Here is a 17,635-nt window from a genome sequence, read left to right as displayed (position 1 = left end):
ACCATTAGAGCCTGTTACAGCTGATGGGGCACATGCCACTAAAAGGCTGTAGCACTCATTGCCAGAGTGTCATGACCTTCTCCAATTAACCACTAAAAGCATGCAGTTTATATATGGATGAGCATACAGTATAATACACCTTATCATGTCTTCCATTAAATGCCAAATTTACGGTCACTCCACATTTTTTTACTTTCATTTCATTGAAAAGAATCATCTCTCAGATGTCTGTCCTCTTAAGTTTTTGATTACAGTTAGATTGGGGTAAAGGAAGGCTAGGCTGTTTCCAGCAGTTGTTACAGTTGTATTAACTTTATCCTTCTTTGTTCTTCATATGATTGTATTACTGATATTATCGACAACAAGAATAGCAATGATAGTTAAAATGATAAAGGCCTAATGTTTATTATCATTGATATTCTTGTCAGTAATACTAGCAAATATATCATTCTTACAAAAATTGTGACTGCAAAGTTTCTTCATTCTGTTTTGTCAATCCTCTTGATTTAGTAGAATAGAGGAAAGTGCTACAGAAACTATCAAGTTTGGCTCCTGGAAAGGAGAAATGACAGAAACCTTTATATATATGTGTATGTGCAGTAAGATGGGTCTTGTCTGGAAGACTGAATTAGATGCTTGAATCCTCACTAACTATAAGTATGTATCAAAGTGCAGTGCAATACCCATGTCCACATGGCCTTTGATAAATAAAGAAAATGATAAAACAGTGGAGTAGAGGTCTCATGAAAATGACACCTAAATTAAGAAGTTATAGCATTTTAGTGTTACACATATTTTCACCACATTTGGTTGTTAAAACAGTCCATTAATTAAGAGTAAGATTTTCATTTCATATAAAGAGAATTAGTGAAGATTTGTGAGCAAATCAGTGGGTGACTTGTAGACTGTTGGCATCACCCCTTTGTGTAATTTTCATGTTCATTTTGGAGTAACCGTTGCTATTTCAAGAAAGTATGTAAAATTTGAAAATTCTATAACTTTGTTATTTTATGTCCAATTTCAATGAACTTTTATCATTCATGTGGTAGATAGAATAAGTCAAGTTGACCAAAGAGAGGAACTGTCTTTGAGTTACATGTAGTCCCAGAAGCATGTTATACCACCTGAATGCTACACTAGTATCCAAATAATAAATGTTTATGAGTGCAATGGACAGAATATTTCATGGGGTGAAATATGAAATGATGCAGTTAACGTGGTGCAGCCGAGTTTAATGGATCAGTGATTTCATCTTTTACTGAATGAAAAATTTGTCCATTGCACGAGTGAAAAATGTTGATTATTTGTTTAATATAACACCTAAGAATAGATCTTTGTCATTTGATGTTTTATGAATTTAGAAACAAGAGAGAATGTGCGAGATCTGAGATCGAGAGAGTGCCACACGCTATACACTAGTGCGCTGTCCATCAATATGCTTAATTGCATGCACACTGCGAATGCAAGTGTTTTACGTACATGTACATAGTGTGCCATGGCTCTCAGAAAAGTACATTGATCCAAGTTTGCAAGGTAAATGGGGCCATAGTAAAATAGAACAAATGATCGATCTTAAACAACCAATCAAATGACCAGGATATGTTTAGGTGTTATATAAAGATAGATCTCTAGCTATATGAGAGCTCTATGGCCAGTAGACTCTTCAAAACAGTGGTCACTACAAGTGATACTAGCACATCCCTGACTGCTTTCACTGACCAGTCAATCTATAGAAATAGCCTGGGTCACTTCAAGGGTCACTGTGCGAAGATCAGATGTTGTTTTTTTTTTTCTTTTGTACCCTTATTCTAAGAATACACAGTGGACGTTCTGAAGCACAATGGGTGGAAATGCTGGTAGTATTTGTAAATAGATATGTAAGATGCATTCAACTGGTACATATGTTCACATAAAAAGGCTCACTATCTTCCTCTCTCTCTCTCTCTCTCTCTTCTTGATGTATGTGTCTGTTTACATTGTGCATTTCTACTTGTGATACATGTGTATATTCATCTTCAGACCATCTGTAGATTTTCTCTCTCCCTCTCCCTCTCTCCTTGATCTTTCCCCCAATGTGCTAAAGTTCCCTTCCCCAGCCTCACTTCATTGTGTGTGTAGATTGTACGTGTGTATGGGAGCTGTGTATTCCCTGCCAGTAATGCATGCTGAGCGTACAGCGCTGGCTGGTTGCTTGGCAGGCAATCCATAACTGTATGTTTCCGCTTCCTATTGTTGCTAGGACAATTTTTTTCCCTTCCTCCTTCCCGCTCCATCCACAATGTGTGTGTGGCTAATTATAATCCAGCATAATTCTTGACATTTCCACCAATTAAAACCCTGGGGGTATATTGGAGGTGGATGAAAAGGAGGAATCCAATCTGAATTTATTGAGCTGCTGCTGAAGACTGAGACAAGCAGAGATGCTCACGTTGACTCTCCCTGGACTAGTGGCAGTGCAGAGGAGAGCAGGGTGCTCTGTTGTGGATCAAACCAGCCTTCTTCTCTAGGATTGCTGGCTCAAGCTACAGGTATTTGGCTGCAGCTCTAGATGCGTCATTGTTTTCCATGAATCCCTGCTAGAGCTATGGCAGTGTTTGTGTATGAGAGCTGAGCAGTGTGATAGTATTGAGCAGAGAGGGATAAGAGAAGGGGTGAAGTATAGTGAGTGTGTGCAGAGGGCACACAGGGGGTGAACCCCATCACCTTTACCAACTCTTAAGTTTGTTTCTGTAGATGGAATTATGATGTCATGGCCTTGAAAGGATTCATATGTCATGTGACACATCTTACCTGTGATCCTAGCTCAGAGATAGATTGGTTGATCAAGAGATTGTTACGTTTCAGTAACTGATTTCTTGTATCGAGAGAGTGTTGACACACAGTAGGCAAGATCTACTATTGATCAGAGCATACTGTGACATTTTTAGAGCAAATATCCATTTAGAACTAGGCCCACAATGTGAGTATGTTTATTTGTTTGTTTGTTGCATCTGTGTGCTCAAAGTTCAGTGACAGTTGCACAATTCTGAGCACTTTTGAATTGAGTGTGAGTAGCCACAGAACATTTAAGGTTGCTGTTGACCTAAATTTCGAGAAGTCAGAATATAGGAGATATACTAGGTCCTATTGATTGTGAGAACTGTGACTGAGAATGTATGTCCTGTTTGGTTACATTATTTGTATGCTTATATCTTCTAAGAGTGGGAAGCAATATTTTTTTCATCAAAGATGTACCATAGTATGTAGCTAAGAAAGGATAGTAAAACACACAGAGGCTTTGTAAGTAATATCGACCACATCAGACACACAGCTGGCACACACATCTGGTTTCCTCTCAGCAGGAGACTACAGTGTTTGTATGTGAGAAGTGTCTGCAGCAACACACTGCCACTTGGGGCCCACGCACGGTTTGCCGTGAAATTGAATTCCAGCGGGAGCGCTGAGATTTTCAGCAGGAAATGCAGAATGTGCCGCGGGTATGTTTGCCAGCATGCGTAGCGTGCATGGCATTAGGAGCTACATTCTAAAACATAAATTACAGGGGAGAGCAAGATACTGTGGTGTGGGGAGAATAGTAACTTGGCTGTCTCAAGTGTAGTGTAGCCATCCACTACAGCAGACAGACACTGGATCAGTTATACCTGTAGGCAATGGGGCATACCTAATGAACACATTCAGGTTTAAAGGGGCTACACAGCCTTTACTGCATTAAATTTGTTCATGAAAGTTTAAGAACATTTCCAGGGCTGCCAACTCTCACGCATTGAGCGTGAGACTCAAGCATTATGGTCCTTTCTCACTCTAAAACTTTATTTCATTTGCATGCATTTCTATTGATCTCACTCATTTTGACTCCTAAATTATAGCATTGGCCTATGGGAGTCTCACTCTCAACTAGTTTCCATTGTTGGCAGCCCTGTATTTCTGGTTATTTCATCTTGTGAATAGCTAACCTCACAGCCGTAAGATTAAGGAGGTAGATCTCATGATTGCCATACTTCAATGAATTGTCACATGATCAATCAGAATGATGACACAGATATCTCAAATCAGTCTTACGTGTAGATACATGATTGAAAACTATTTATTGTGCCAGTTATGTATTTCTCTAACGATGTGTTAAACATTTAAGTACAGTACAATGAAGTTTCAGGTCTCAGGTTTCAGCGTTATCCTCAACTAGAGATCATTTCTATGAATTATGAGATCTATCAGCCTTCATGTTTGACATGTTTTGACATTTATAAAGATTTCCCTGTAATAAATGATTGGTGTGAAACCGATACCTGCAGCCTCATTACTCAGACTGCCTAAGCACAGTGGTAAAAGGCGGAAAATTTGCTTGAAGTTGGCTGTGTAGGCAAGATTTGTAAAAGGTAGAAAAACAAGTGTCTATGAGAGCACTTTCCATTTCTGTCCTAGTATTATTGAGAGGAAACTAACATTCAAGTCCTCTTATGACGCACAGTGTCTTGCATTTTTTAGTAAAGGAAAAACTTTCAGAATAATGAAGTGATCCAAGACTTGCAGTATAAGGTTTGCATCCCTTGAAAGATAAGTACGTCAGACACTGAACAAATCTTATCCCTAAACCGAGAGGTATTGTGTGTGGGTGGTTATCACATGCTTATAAGAAGAAAAATATGATTTTTAGTATGATAGAAATAAACTTGATAAAGATGTCACACATTTAAACATGTTTACATGAGACCTTACAATATGTCTTCTGTTCACATTGTGGTTTAGGGCCTCATTTCTGTTTAATGGTAGGGGGTCCAAGTTGAAACGTAGTCATTACAGCCAAAATGACTGCTCCTCAGAACAACATAGCAACAACTAATACCCCTAGTCTGTGCATCATAGATTCCATTACTACAGCAGTGTGACTTATGTTTCCTGCCATAAATGTGTAAATCAACTTTGTATGAAGTGAAAATGCCGGCAAAGTTTCCAATTCACTCCTCAGTAATATGAAAGGTAGATATTGTGCTGTTACTGAGCAATCAGTATATACAATGTACACTGTTATTTGCTGGGCATGTCATAGACTAGTGTGAAGCACTTTCTGAGTACAGTGTATGTCTAGACTGTTACATTGTGGCAGTAACTCAGACTATCAGATGAATGTTTCCATAGCGATGAGTCATACTAGGTAATCATGCATTAATACAGCATCCCCCGTCGCTGTTCCTCATTCTCCATCTGCCCTCCATTTCTCCTCCGTATCCATTTGTGTATGGAAAGACTATTCCCTGATAACACAATAAGTAGGCTCATGTGTCACACAAGACCAGGGTTTTCATTGCCCCTGTATGTTGGGTTGGGTTTGTTGCCATCTCGTTCTCGAAAGTAATCAATACCACGGTCGTATTGGGAGAACTTTGAGATGGAATTTCTAGAGGTGGACCAGACTTGAGAACATGTGTAAGACAAATGTGAGGTTGGGTCTATCTACACATGTGTTCATCAGCAAAGATGTGTAATATCTTACACCAAAATTACAATTGATTGTGGACATTGTATGACAAAATGGGACAATTGTAAGTTTAGATACTAGTACATGGCTAACCAGTTGAAATAGTATCATGATTATTTACAATTTCTAACAAGGTGCGAAGCTGCCATTTTCTCTTTCCTCCTTTCAGTGTATGTTTTGAGTCAGGGTGGAGAGAAAACAAAATTTACATTTGTAACTCCACTTTCACTTTTTGTCAGAAACTGGGAAAAAGTGAGACCAACATTGTCTTGAGTAGAGCCTGGTAACCAAGACTAATGATTCAAGAGACTGTCATTGTCTTGAGTAGAGCCTGGTAACCAAGGCTAATAATGAAGAGGCTGTCAGAGCATTCACTGATGGAGAAGGTGGATGGAGTGATGAGAAGGTGGAGGTGTGTGGGAGGGAGCAATACTTTCCTTCATTCATGCTTGGCTGAAACTGGACACGAATGACCTCGGGGTCACCATGTATATGAAATATGAAAATTAATTGCTTTGGATTATGATACGCCCACGCCTTTGTGAGTGAAAGATTCAGTGCTTGCCCTATGGTGCTCCCTGTGGTACACGGTTTATGAGTATTGACGTGTGGGTACTAGGAATGAGTGCAGTGAAACTTCCCTTTACTGAATACTGCATATAAATTCCATGTATATCCTGAATTCCTCTGTTAGGACTTTTCCATGTGTACAAAACGTAAATCTCTGCATTCCTCTGATTGGGCATAAAGCCAAATGACTTTGTGCCAAATGTGAACTTGAAATGATTTCCTTTTCATACTATCCTTCGGAGCAAATTCTAAAAAGGGAATTTACTTCTCTTTATTCATTTTCCATGCTCATGGCAAATGAAATGTGCCTGGCTCACTTGTAGGGATGTAATACTCGTCATGACCAGTCTAAGTTTCAGCGTCAACGTGCCGTTTTGCATGTCACATGTTTGTCAGAGGTAGAGGATGAAACCAAAACCTAGGCTTGGCATGAAAACTAGTCTTCACGTAGATCTCGTGATTAGCACTGCCACTAGACTTTCAGTTTACCATCCTGTCTGATTGAAAATGAAAAGTTTGAGTTTGAGCAAAGCAGTGACATATAATACTTTACCCAGTATGTAAACTTCCCCTAAAAATATTGAGCAATGAGAAATCCTCAAGATGGGGAAATTTGATTCATGTTGCTGGGTATTTTTGTTTAACAGTAGCCCAGAACAGTAAAAACAATTTTTGCCTAGAGCACTCCACTGAGTGGATTTGGTGCATTATAAATTATGTCTATTATTATTATTATTATTATTATTACCCACGCCGATGAAAATCGGCAGGGGGTTATGTAAAGGGTTCCGTATGTTTGTTTGTTTGTTTGTTTGTTTGTTTGTTTGGTTTTTTTGTTTGTTTGTTTGTTTGTTTGTGTGTTTGTATGTTTGTTTGTTTGTTTGTTTGTTTGTTTGTTTGTTTGTGTACAAGATAACAAGAGAACGGGTAAACAGATTTGCACGAAATGTTCAGGGAATGTTTGGATAATGACAGGAAAGAATCGATTAGATTTTGGTGATAATCGGTTGACCCTTGCAAATTCTGTGTGACCTTGAAGTTTTGACCCCATGGTATAGTGACCATTCCGAAAATTTCCCGTTTCTCACTTTGCGATTTTCCGCTACCATACGAAAACATAAACTCCCCAACGATCCGACTTCGCTGCTCAAATGTTCGTAAGAATTCCGAAATTTACGTTTAGGCCTATTTGAGGGACTATGTCCTTCTAGATTTATGAAAGTTCGTTCTCCGTCATCACAAACTGGCCCGTATTTTGATGATTTTTCAAATTAACATTGATTGTTTTTTGTCGTTGGAAGAGCATTTTGCTCGGTCGCAGTCACACTGCACGATATGCGTGCTCAATGTCAATGCGTGTGCAAGGCCGCTGAAAATGCATCGCGCTCTACACTGTTGGTGCAAAATTGCACCGGGGACGTTGCGGCGCTCGTTGGTGGCCGAATACTGGTGCAGTAGACATTTGCATTCAACCCTTGCATTGAATAATTCCCGTAGACACTAATCATAGGGGTAATTGCCTAGGGGGTACGTAAATTTTGTTTTTCTTTTTGCTTTTGTGGATACCATCAAAGATCGTACACTCATACGACCTTTGATATTTGATGATTTTTCAAATTAACATTGATTGTTTTTTTCGTTGGAGGAGCATTTTGCTCGGTCGCAGTCACACTGCACGATATGCGTGCTCAATGTCAATGCGTGTGCAAGGCCGCTGAAAATGCATCGCGCTCTACACTGTTGGTGCAAAATTGCACCGGGGACGTTGCGGCGCTCGTTGGTGGCCGAATACTGGTGCAGTAGACATTTGCATTCAACCCTTGCATTGAATAATTCCCGTAGACACTAATCATAGGGGTAATTGCCTAGGGGGTACGTAAATTTTGTTTTTCTTTTTTGCTTTTGTGGATACCATCAAAGATCGTACACTCATACGACCTTTGATATCATCACACTCTCGGCTTGCTATAATCAAAATATCCCGCAAGAAAACGGCGTATTTCTCGATTTTTAGCGCTTTTTCCGCGACCCGTCGCGTAGACAATACTCTTAAAACTGGACTTAATTCGCGCGCGCTTGGAAAAGTTCCGATTCTGCACTTTTGACGGTGGAATTTGGGATTTTCGATGGATTTTTGGAGGAGACTTAAGGACTTTCCTGTACGTGAATGAGTGTTAATACCATATGTGTAATGATGTGATTTGCGTGTGATGTGACTGTAGAACCGAAGATCGTACACTTCAGTGTACGATCTTTGGTAGAACTCACTGGCTGGTGATAAAGCACACTGGCAATTAAGTGGCCGAATTCTGGTAGATGACCGAATGCACATTATGTTTACCCCGACTTTGTACTTAGGCGTGGGTCTGCCGCCTTTGACGGCCCCTCTCTAATTATTGTTGTTGTTGTTGTTGTTGTTATTTATTGTTATTATTTTTATCATTATTATTATTATTATTATGATTATTATGATTATTATAATTATTATCGTTATTATCATTATTATCATTATCATTATTATAACTATTATTACTACTACTACTACTACTACTACTACTACTACTACTATTACTACTACTACTACTAATACTACTACTACTACTACTACTACTACTACTATTACTACTGCTATTACTATTTTATTAAACTTGTAAACAAACAAACAGTACCGGAACATTTTCCACTAGGACTGAGTGCTGGAGTTTGAGTTATGAGGGAATTATATTTTATTAGATATCTTTATTCACAGAACCCTGGGAGCATCATGTAAAAGTTCTTTCTGGCCTGGGGGGGGGGGGGGGGGGGGGAGAGAGAACTAAGATTTAAGATTTATTGCATTTTGGTCATGTGGATGTCATTTCATTTGAAATATGGTGCTTACATTAAATTTATCATAGTGCTTATGATATGCTATTCATAACTGTCCTATAAATCATTATCCGTTATCACAGTCTCTGTATAAAACCTTTTGTCTGGTATCGGCACGCTTGAACAGACAAAGTGTGGATTTACATTAATATGTTGAAGGCCCATATTGTAAAAAGGGTGATTGTAAATGGATAATGATAACAATATCTTTTCTGTACACATGAAGATTCCTTTAGAAGATAAGCACAGGATCAGTGGAGTGTTTCATAAAGCTGTTCGTAAAGTTACAAACGACTTAAGAACGACTGGTGATCAGTTCTTGTGCTGAATTATGGATATTTTGATAAGTATAGCACATCAGAACTGATCACCAGTCGTTCTTAAGTCGTTCGTAACTTTACGAACAGCTTTATGAAACAGGGCCCTGTTTAGATATAAAGCGATAGAGCAAACTCATTTATGTCGAGGCTCAACATGAGCAGTGGCCCAGTGGCTCAGTGCCACTAAAAATTTATGTCGGGCCATCAAATTATTAAAAAGTTTATATTTCGGTGACCCTATCAGGCAGCTAGAATTCAAAACGAAATGTTATATTTCCTTTTATTTTAGGCCACTACATTTCTTTTTTTGGCCACCAAAACTTCACATTCCGAGATTTTAATGGCCTGAGCAGGCCTCGAGAGCAAAATGTAAGTGTCGAGCCTGTAGACCTTTGTGTTAATGAGATGTAAAAGATTAATTTGATCATAGCCCACCATTGTAACTCTAATGGATCTATAAGATTTAATGCTCCTCATAGAATTGTCATTGAGGGAAGTGTTTGCTTGAGCTAACGTGTCATATCCCTGAATGTATTTCATTGGGCATCTCCTCTAGAGTGTTTCTTTATACGGTTCTCTTTAAATATTGTGTTGTTACACCTCAGTTGAATGGGCTTAGATACATAACAATCAGCTCTTTGTTGGGAGGGGGCTGGAAGGGAGGGATTTATAAACTGCTAATGCATGTACCTTATTCGGCAATATGGACTATTTTTATGAACAAATAAGAGGGTTAACATGTTTGGGTAATACAGATATATTTGATGGCAGATGACATTGTCATATGTTGAGTGTCTTCTTTCCATCTTGCTGGCAAGATTTCCCCACCATACTACCCTCTGGACATGACCCCTATCATCAATACTCCCCTCCTCCCATCCCTTTGAGAATCCTTGTCGAATCCTGAAATATTCCCTTCACATCACTTCAGTGTGACTGTAGAGAGTCGAGGAGAGAGAGAAAAATGATCCTCTCCGCATCCTGTTTCCGGAGTATGTCTCCACTTTTGATATGATTTTTCTCCCTCTTCTGACCTTTTTGGGATCAGCGGGAGAGATATCAGGTATCACATCCTTGAAGCAGTACTCCTTTTTCTTCTTTTTCATTTATCTCTTGGCTGAGAATGTGGAAATTTTCCCTAACCACCTGTGTTATGTTCAAAATGGGGGTGCCTCCTACCTTTGTGTACAGCCTATTTATTCTGTGAAGAAAGTTGACAGGTATCACAGAAAACACTCACAATCGCAATCTGGAAATTTAACAGTGTTGGATATAGGGTCTGCTTCATACAGTTCATAATGAATGTTCAATCATAGTCTTACAGCCAGGCTATTAACTTTATTTCTTCTTCTTCTCCCAAGAAAGTGTTGCTTTACCTTTCTGAAGATAATACATTAAAGGTCATATTACGATGATTTTTCCCACCTGTATGTCATCCAGCCAAGGGGCAGACTCTGGGGGTCCCACCTGTATGTCATCCAGCCAAGGGGCAGACTCTCTTTGTTGTGCCATACAAGATTATGATGGAAAACACAGCTTCAAATCCAACTCAGAATGCAAAGAATAAGTTAGATCATGAATTTCTTTAAAAATCGAAGCAAATATTGAAGCTTGCCTTTGGGGAGGCTGTTAATCAGTAATACTTCCTGCTTCTTATCATGTTTGTCACATTAAGAGGTATCAAAGTCTGACCCAACACTCATCCATTGGATGGCATGACTGTATGAACAGCACAGTAAAGATGACATTTTGTTTTGTCCCTCCCTCACTTTGAGCCTCTCAGTTTTAATGGCCCGTTGAGACCATTTTTCTTTCAAGGGAAATGGACTGCAGTTTGCATGATGAGAGTTTCACATTTGAAAAAGAACTTGTTTCTAATCATGTTCCTGTAATGCATTTTCAAGTCATGTTCAGAGTTACAGAATGACAGTAGAAATGAGTTACTTTGTTGGCCACCAACTGCAAGTGAAAGCCCATATACTAAGAGCTGTGTAACAAACTTGATGGTCTGTCTATCAAGCCAACAGCTCACCCCTTATGTGGGAGGGTATGCACATATAATGTATGTACTGTGTGAAAGTAATAACAATATTGAGCTAGATTCCATTCCTCAATTATATTTTGGTCGTCAAACTGTTCAGATGACTGAGGTGCATCCTGAATTGAGCAAACTCTTTCAAAACACACCTCCATAGACAAGTATGTGAGCTCAAAAATTGGTTTGCAACTGGAAGAACTTGATGTTCAAGTTTGCTCTCCAGATAAACTCTGTTACTTGATTACCATGAAACATGTTTCTGAATATGTTCACAAACAAGTCCTTTTTAAATAGAAAACAGACTTGAGTTGCCTTGAAAGAGAGTCAACTCTCATCTCCTGCAAATGTCAGGGCTGACATGAATATCACACAAACCTTCATGTCATAATGGCTATCATTATGGGCTCAGGTGTGAATGTTCACCTCTTAGCTTCATGGTTATTACTGTGCTATGATAGAAGGTCATGACTTGGTTTTCATTTTGTTCTTCTTCCAGGAGATATTGTAATGATAGCGGTAGCCATGGTGATACCATAAATTATCATTTCATCGTGTTAACTACTAACATGTTCATGTACAAAGATCAGCCATCCATTGTGGTCTCTTGATTACCTTGAGGTATTCCTGATAACTATAGGAATCACCATGGAAGGTGGAAAAATCTAAACAGAAAAATGTTTCTATAAAATAAAACTGGAAATCACATTTTGAAATCAGTGTCATTGATGTATACACTAATGTTATCCCCATCATAATCACTTCATAACAGGAACCAGTGCAATTCCTGAGATTGTCCTTTCTTTTTCTTTGAAAGCACATACACGTTGTAGGTCATCGGTGAATTGCTGTAAAAGAGAAAACATATATGATGCCAATCTATTTCTGTGAGTATGATTTTGAAATCAGTGTCCCTGATGGCATGATTTCTCCAAATGGGACTGTTGGCTGCAAAAAGGTTTTTATTTGGTTTGTTTGTTTGTTTTTTCATAATCACTGCTGTTGCTACAAAATGCCAGCAACTTTCTTTTGGTAAAAACCGTATTCAAACTGTATTTCCAAGGGAATACTGTTTGTTTTTATTTAATGGTAACATTCATGTTTCAAGTCATGATTTCTATGGCTTATGATGAAGTTCTGTAATGCATTCAAAAGTTTCAAATCATCTCTACTTTTTTGAAACTGCACTCCAATCTGTGGAATGTCAGTTTGTTGCAGACGTGTTAGCATAGAGTGATGTCTGTTCTATTTTTCTGATACCATTCTTCCTGCGTCACATTTCTCCTCTGAAGTATTACTGGACACGTGCAGTTTTTGTGCCTGACCTATTTAAATCTTGCCCCTGGTCCAGCGTGAAATGTCATCATCGATCGTGCAATCCCACTCGTCCTCGTGAGGTATCTACTGTTAGAATTCTGTGTGGTGTAGACACCTGTTTTCTCTAGAAATGGGACTTTTCCCTCTGTGTGTTTGAGAGAGAGAGGGGGATGATAGATTGATCAATGGATAGATAGATAAGTGAGGTAGATAGATTTAGATAGAGAGAGAGAGAGAGAGAGAAAGAGGGCGAAGATGAGTGATTTCAAAGACATTGATTCATATAGCTTACTATATCTTCACATCATGTGTAAAGATGCACCTTTAGCAATAGAACAGTCTCTTGAGAGTGTTCAGATTACAATGTCCAATTCAACTTTTTTTTTTTTCACATTAATGGAACTGTGTTCAAACCGAGGGACCTTCATGGTATCCGGAATATGTTGCTGATTCTTGTAAATCATACTCGTGTAAACCAGTCTTTGATCCACTGATGTTTTTCTCAATAGTTTCAAGTTTAGACGAGAGAATCATTGTCAAATTTAGCTTGTCATTTTTTTCTGTCTTCATTTTATCTCAATCCGTCAATCATGGATGTGTAGAAGTTACCATAGGTAAGTGTGTGCTGTGAGCTAGCCTCTCTATTAAACACATTTGGGTGAATTTTGCAATCTGTCCTCACCAATGTCCCTTACAAAGACAGTTAACATCCTCAATCTCAGAGATGATATCTAACTGTTTTTCTTATTTATTGACTGTAAATGATGTGTATGGACTAAACAAGCTTGGTCGTGCAGTAATGAATCTGTCACGTCTGTACAATGTGAATATGATTTAAACTGACTAACAATTGCATTTGATTTGTTGAAGTGTACTTTTGAATAATGTCCTGAGATATATCCTAGAACAAACCATTAATCCTGCCTGGAACTTGCCTATCTCACTACCACTGTATTAATATCTATATCTTTTAATGTCAGACTGGCATGGAGGCTACACAAATGTGGTCTTGAGTAATTAATTTTCTCCTATAGCTCTGCACATAGCACACAGCCATATTTCACAGTAGTTTCATACTCAGCGAAGCTTGCCGTCATGCCATACGGGCGTATCTCACAGTATTTTTAATATCCAGCCAAGCTCAGAATCGCACTAATGGAGATTCCGTCTGATGAAGGAAAAGTGATGCCTTGCATACACCTGTCCCATCATGCTGTGAGTGTATTGAGGCTGATTTTTAACATACAAGGGTAGAACAGGTTTGATTTACTCAAAACATCCTCGGGGACCAACCGTGATTAAAGCATGAAACAATAGTGCCGTTTTCATTTCATTCAAAATAATGCTTTATTTTGGGTTTGCGATCACAATAGCGACCCAAATTTCGAAATTTTCACAGTGTGAACAGAAGTAAAGTATTATTTCACAAGATTGGATCCCAACCGAATCACACAATTTTTTTTTTTCAGATAGATGCACCATGAATGCACCATTCATATCGCTCCATCCTATGTGTACCAACTCCAACTGTGGTGTGTCACAATTATTGAATTGGAAAAGAATACCATTAATCTTGTACATTGTACATTCGAAGACCAGCTCTTTGCAGTAACCGAGACCCAAGTTTCAACATTTTTTACAGTGAGAACGATAATCAAAAAGACGTGACCCTAATCAAGACATAAATTTCAAAATTTTGGCAATGAGAACAGCACCAATGTAGAAGACTATATGAGTGTGATAGTATGCTTATAAGCAAAGAATGGATGAACAAGACAAAATTAGACAACATAGTGAATCAGTAGACAGCCTGAGACATTTCTGAATTCAAAATTTTGAAATAAAAGAGAGATTCAGTACAAAATCAACATGTCTTCACATGAGAGTCCTACTGTTTCTATAGAGACATTAGGATACCCTGTTTTGGGTTAGAGCTTTTGAAAATCAAAATCAATGTTAGATGGTTTACAGTCAAGCATAACACATCATTATATTACATAGTTTCAATGTCATTATCACTTTGTTACTGATCAAAGTCTGACTAATAAAAAGACATCAGAATGTAATTTTTGATATTTATGCAGATACAACTGTTCCTCAAAATAAAGGCCTTATTTGGTATTTCCTTCAAACTTGATTAAACTAGCTATTCTATGTAGGCCCTATGTTGCAAAGTTTTTCAACCAATAATTGTTTCATTTATAAGTCTGTTCTTTGAATCATTATGTTCTTTCTCTCTGTCTCTGAATAAGTTGTTCTCTCACTCTCTCTCCCCTTCTCTGCCTTGTTTTCTATCTCTATTCGTATGTCTGTCTGTCTGTTTTACTGTCTGTCCATCTGCCTGTTTTTCTGCCCATTGACCATGTGAGTATTATTTGTTCATCATTTCCTTTTGTGATCAACGAAAGTAAATCTTCATTCATTACTTTGTATGAGTTGACTCAGACAAAGGGAAATCCTTGAAGAGCAGGCATGAAGGAATGTTGGCAGTCTTCATTTGAATTCCTCGTCTGGATTAGTGGCAGTCCTTTATGGCCTCTGATCATTGAATGGATTGATAGATGAAAAGAGTCCTTCCCAGTTTACTCATGACTGTTCTTAGAAGAGTTGAGTCTGTACGGAAGTGAAGCACACAATCTTTTAGAGTTACGTTTGTTTATTTTTAGTCTGAAGTACAACTTACCACGTGCATGAGCTTAAAATGTGGTAGCCAATGCATTAGGTTATCAAGTAAACTTTATCGGATTAGGTCACCATGATGTACATTTCACAGGAGGACAAAAAGCGTTATGTTTGGTAGTATATCGCTATACGTTTGCAAAGATATGCATTCCATTGGAGCTTCAGCACTTATACTTGTGGGGCATGGGATACTTTTATTTGTGCTCTGTGTCATAACTCAAAATCTGACTGGCAGACCAGACTCGGGTTGCCAAAATACATTTTTGGTATTCAAAGACACACCTGTTACTAGTGTTAGGTAAGAAACCAATGGCTGACCCCCTCCCACAGTTTGAATACCCCATTACTGTTTGTGATATTTACAAGGAGTTTGGTTCAGTGTAATGCCAACTCAAAGGTCTCTGTACAAAAGTTGTGCTATTGTTGTGCGGTCACTCAGTCGATACTAAACAGAAAGGCCTGGCAGTTTACATCGTTAAGTGACATAAGGAGCAATCAAGGTATAAGATCAAGCCCTTTCCCGAAAACTGGGTGAGTTTTTGGTAAATCATGGTGTGGGATCAATGTATTGTAATATAGCAGGCTTTGGGTTTTCTCTTTTTATCCTGGAATACTATTTGTTGGTTGATGTGTTTAGATCAGAAGAAGCCTATCCTATGTCATGTGATTCCTTTGATGTGCCTCTATCTCCATGCACATGGCATATATGTCATTTACATCAACAAATTTTCTCAGTAAACCTAGTTTTGTGATTCTTTGTTCATAGATGCATCGCATACAGAAGAATATGCCTCAGTGAAAAAAACAGTGGATACACATCAAGGCGTATTCGTACTGGTAGTGAATATTAATAATAACAGATCAACATGCTCGATTGTTGGTGGTAGATGGTCGATTGTTGGTGGTGGAGCAGGTGAAAGAAATGAGGTAACATATACATGTAGGGCCTAAAGTAATGCCACATCTGTCTTCTCATTAAATCAAATGATTAAAATATATCTTCATCACCTTTTTTCCCCCTGTGCTTGGTTAGTAAGACATTACTTAATAGGGATGTTTAAAAAAAGAAATAAAAATAAAAAAACACTTATTTCAGGTTTGTGCTAAGGGAATGTATGTCAGTATTATCCCCCAATAGTCAATTCTACCCCCATCCTAGACATGATTGGAGGTGGAGAAAACAAACCAGCGTCCTGAAACTGCAAAAAGCTTTTTACGACAGTCAGCACCTTTTTGAGACATAGGCTTTTGTTGGATTTGGGGTAAACTTGATTTGAAGTAAACTCGATTTAAGGAGGCAGAAATCAGGTTTTAATAAACACATCTTATTGAAATCTAACTGGCAGTGATAGTGATAGTGACAATGGTATCATAGGACCGATGTTTTGACTTGGTCTCATCTAAACAATGCAGGTTTGGGCTCTTCCTGTTTTCATGGAGAATGATTGGGAAATTTGATGGTGTGCTAATCTCTATGCAACTCATTGTAACCTACTTGTATCAATCTATGTTGCAATGTGTAAGGGCTTCAAACGGAGGGAAGTTCCCTACTGCATCAAGCGACACATTCTGTGTGTGTGTGTGTGTGTGTGTGTGTGTGTGTGTGTGTGTGTGTGTGTGTGTACAAACACCATATATTTTTTCTTAATCCGTAAAGTTTATTGACCTCAACTCTGTACTGCATTCTTTTTTTCTTTTTCTTTTTTGAGGGGGTAGGGGGCATTGCTTTTGGAGCTGAAAGGGGTACTTGCATGAAATTCCCCAATGGTTGTACAGTTCATGAATGTTTGTGTACCAAATGAAGCTACACTTAATGATGACAATAATGCCTCTGCTTGAGAAAAAAAAAAGGCATATAAGAGGTGCATCATAGAGTAGTTAATTAACCCTGCCACTACCAGAAGCAACCTGTTTTAATACAATAGATGTGGTACTTTTGAAACATTGGTGTGGAGGGGATTAAACAGAATAATGGCCCAACATATTACATGAAGAGTTAGTACATTTCACTGGATTGTGTGTATCCCAACAGTAACCCCAAACATGGTGTGTCCAGATCCAGATGTAGTACATAATACACGATAGCTTATGCTCTCTTTGTTGATCATATTGCTTTCTGGGAAGCTCTGAGATCATTTTCTTGGGGATAAGATAAGCTCTGTCACGTGTCTGCTATTAAAGAGAAAGATAGAAATACATAGGTAGACATCATATTCTTGAGGAGAAGTTATATTGGACTGTTGAAACCAAATAGTTCCATGAAAAACAGTTATTCATTTTATTTTTGTAATGCCTGCAGCAATCATGTATACTGGAAGTAGAAGTAATGTACAGTATATGTAGAGGAAAAATGAAGGGCTAACATGT

The 17,635-nt window shown here is 38.3% G+C and overlaps 1 protein-coding gene across 1 annotated transcript in view; it reads left to right on the top strand.

The window, feature by feature from the left end:
* Nucleotides 1-17,635, top strand: part of LOC139722357 (multiple PDZ domain protein-like) — a 42,814-nt gene that overhangs the window by 7,220 nt on the left and 17,959 nt on the right. The window lies entirely within an intron of this gene.

The sequence above is a fragment of the Diadema antillarum genome, unplaced genomic scaffold (assembly GCF_040938485.1).
Source record: "Diadema antillarum isolate AM-2024a unplaced genomic scaffold, OU_Dant_1.0 scf00000163, whole genome shotgun sequence".
Lineage (NCBI taxonomy): Eukaryota > Metazoa > Echinodermata > Echinoidea > Diadematoida > Diadematidae > Diadema > Diadema antillarum.
The sequence above is the reverse complement of the archived record's forward strand: the minus strand, read 5'-3'. Positions and strand labels throughout refer to the sequence as shown.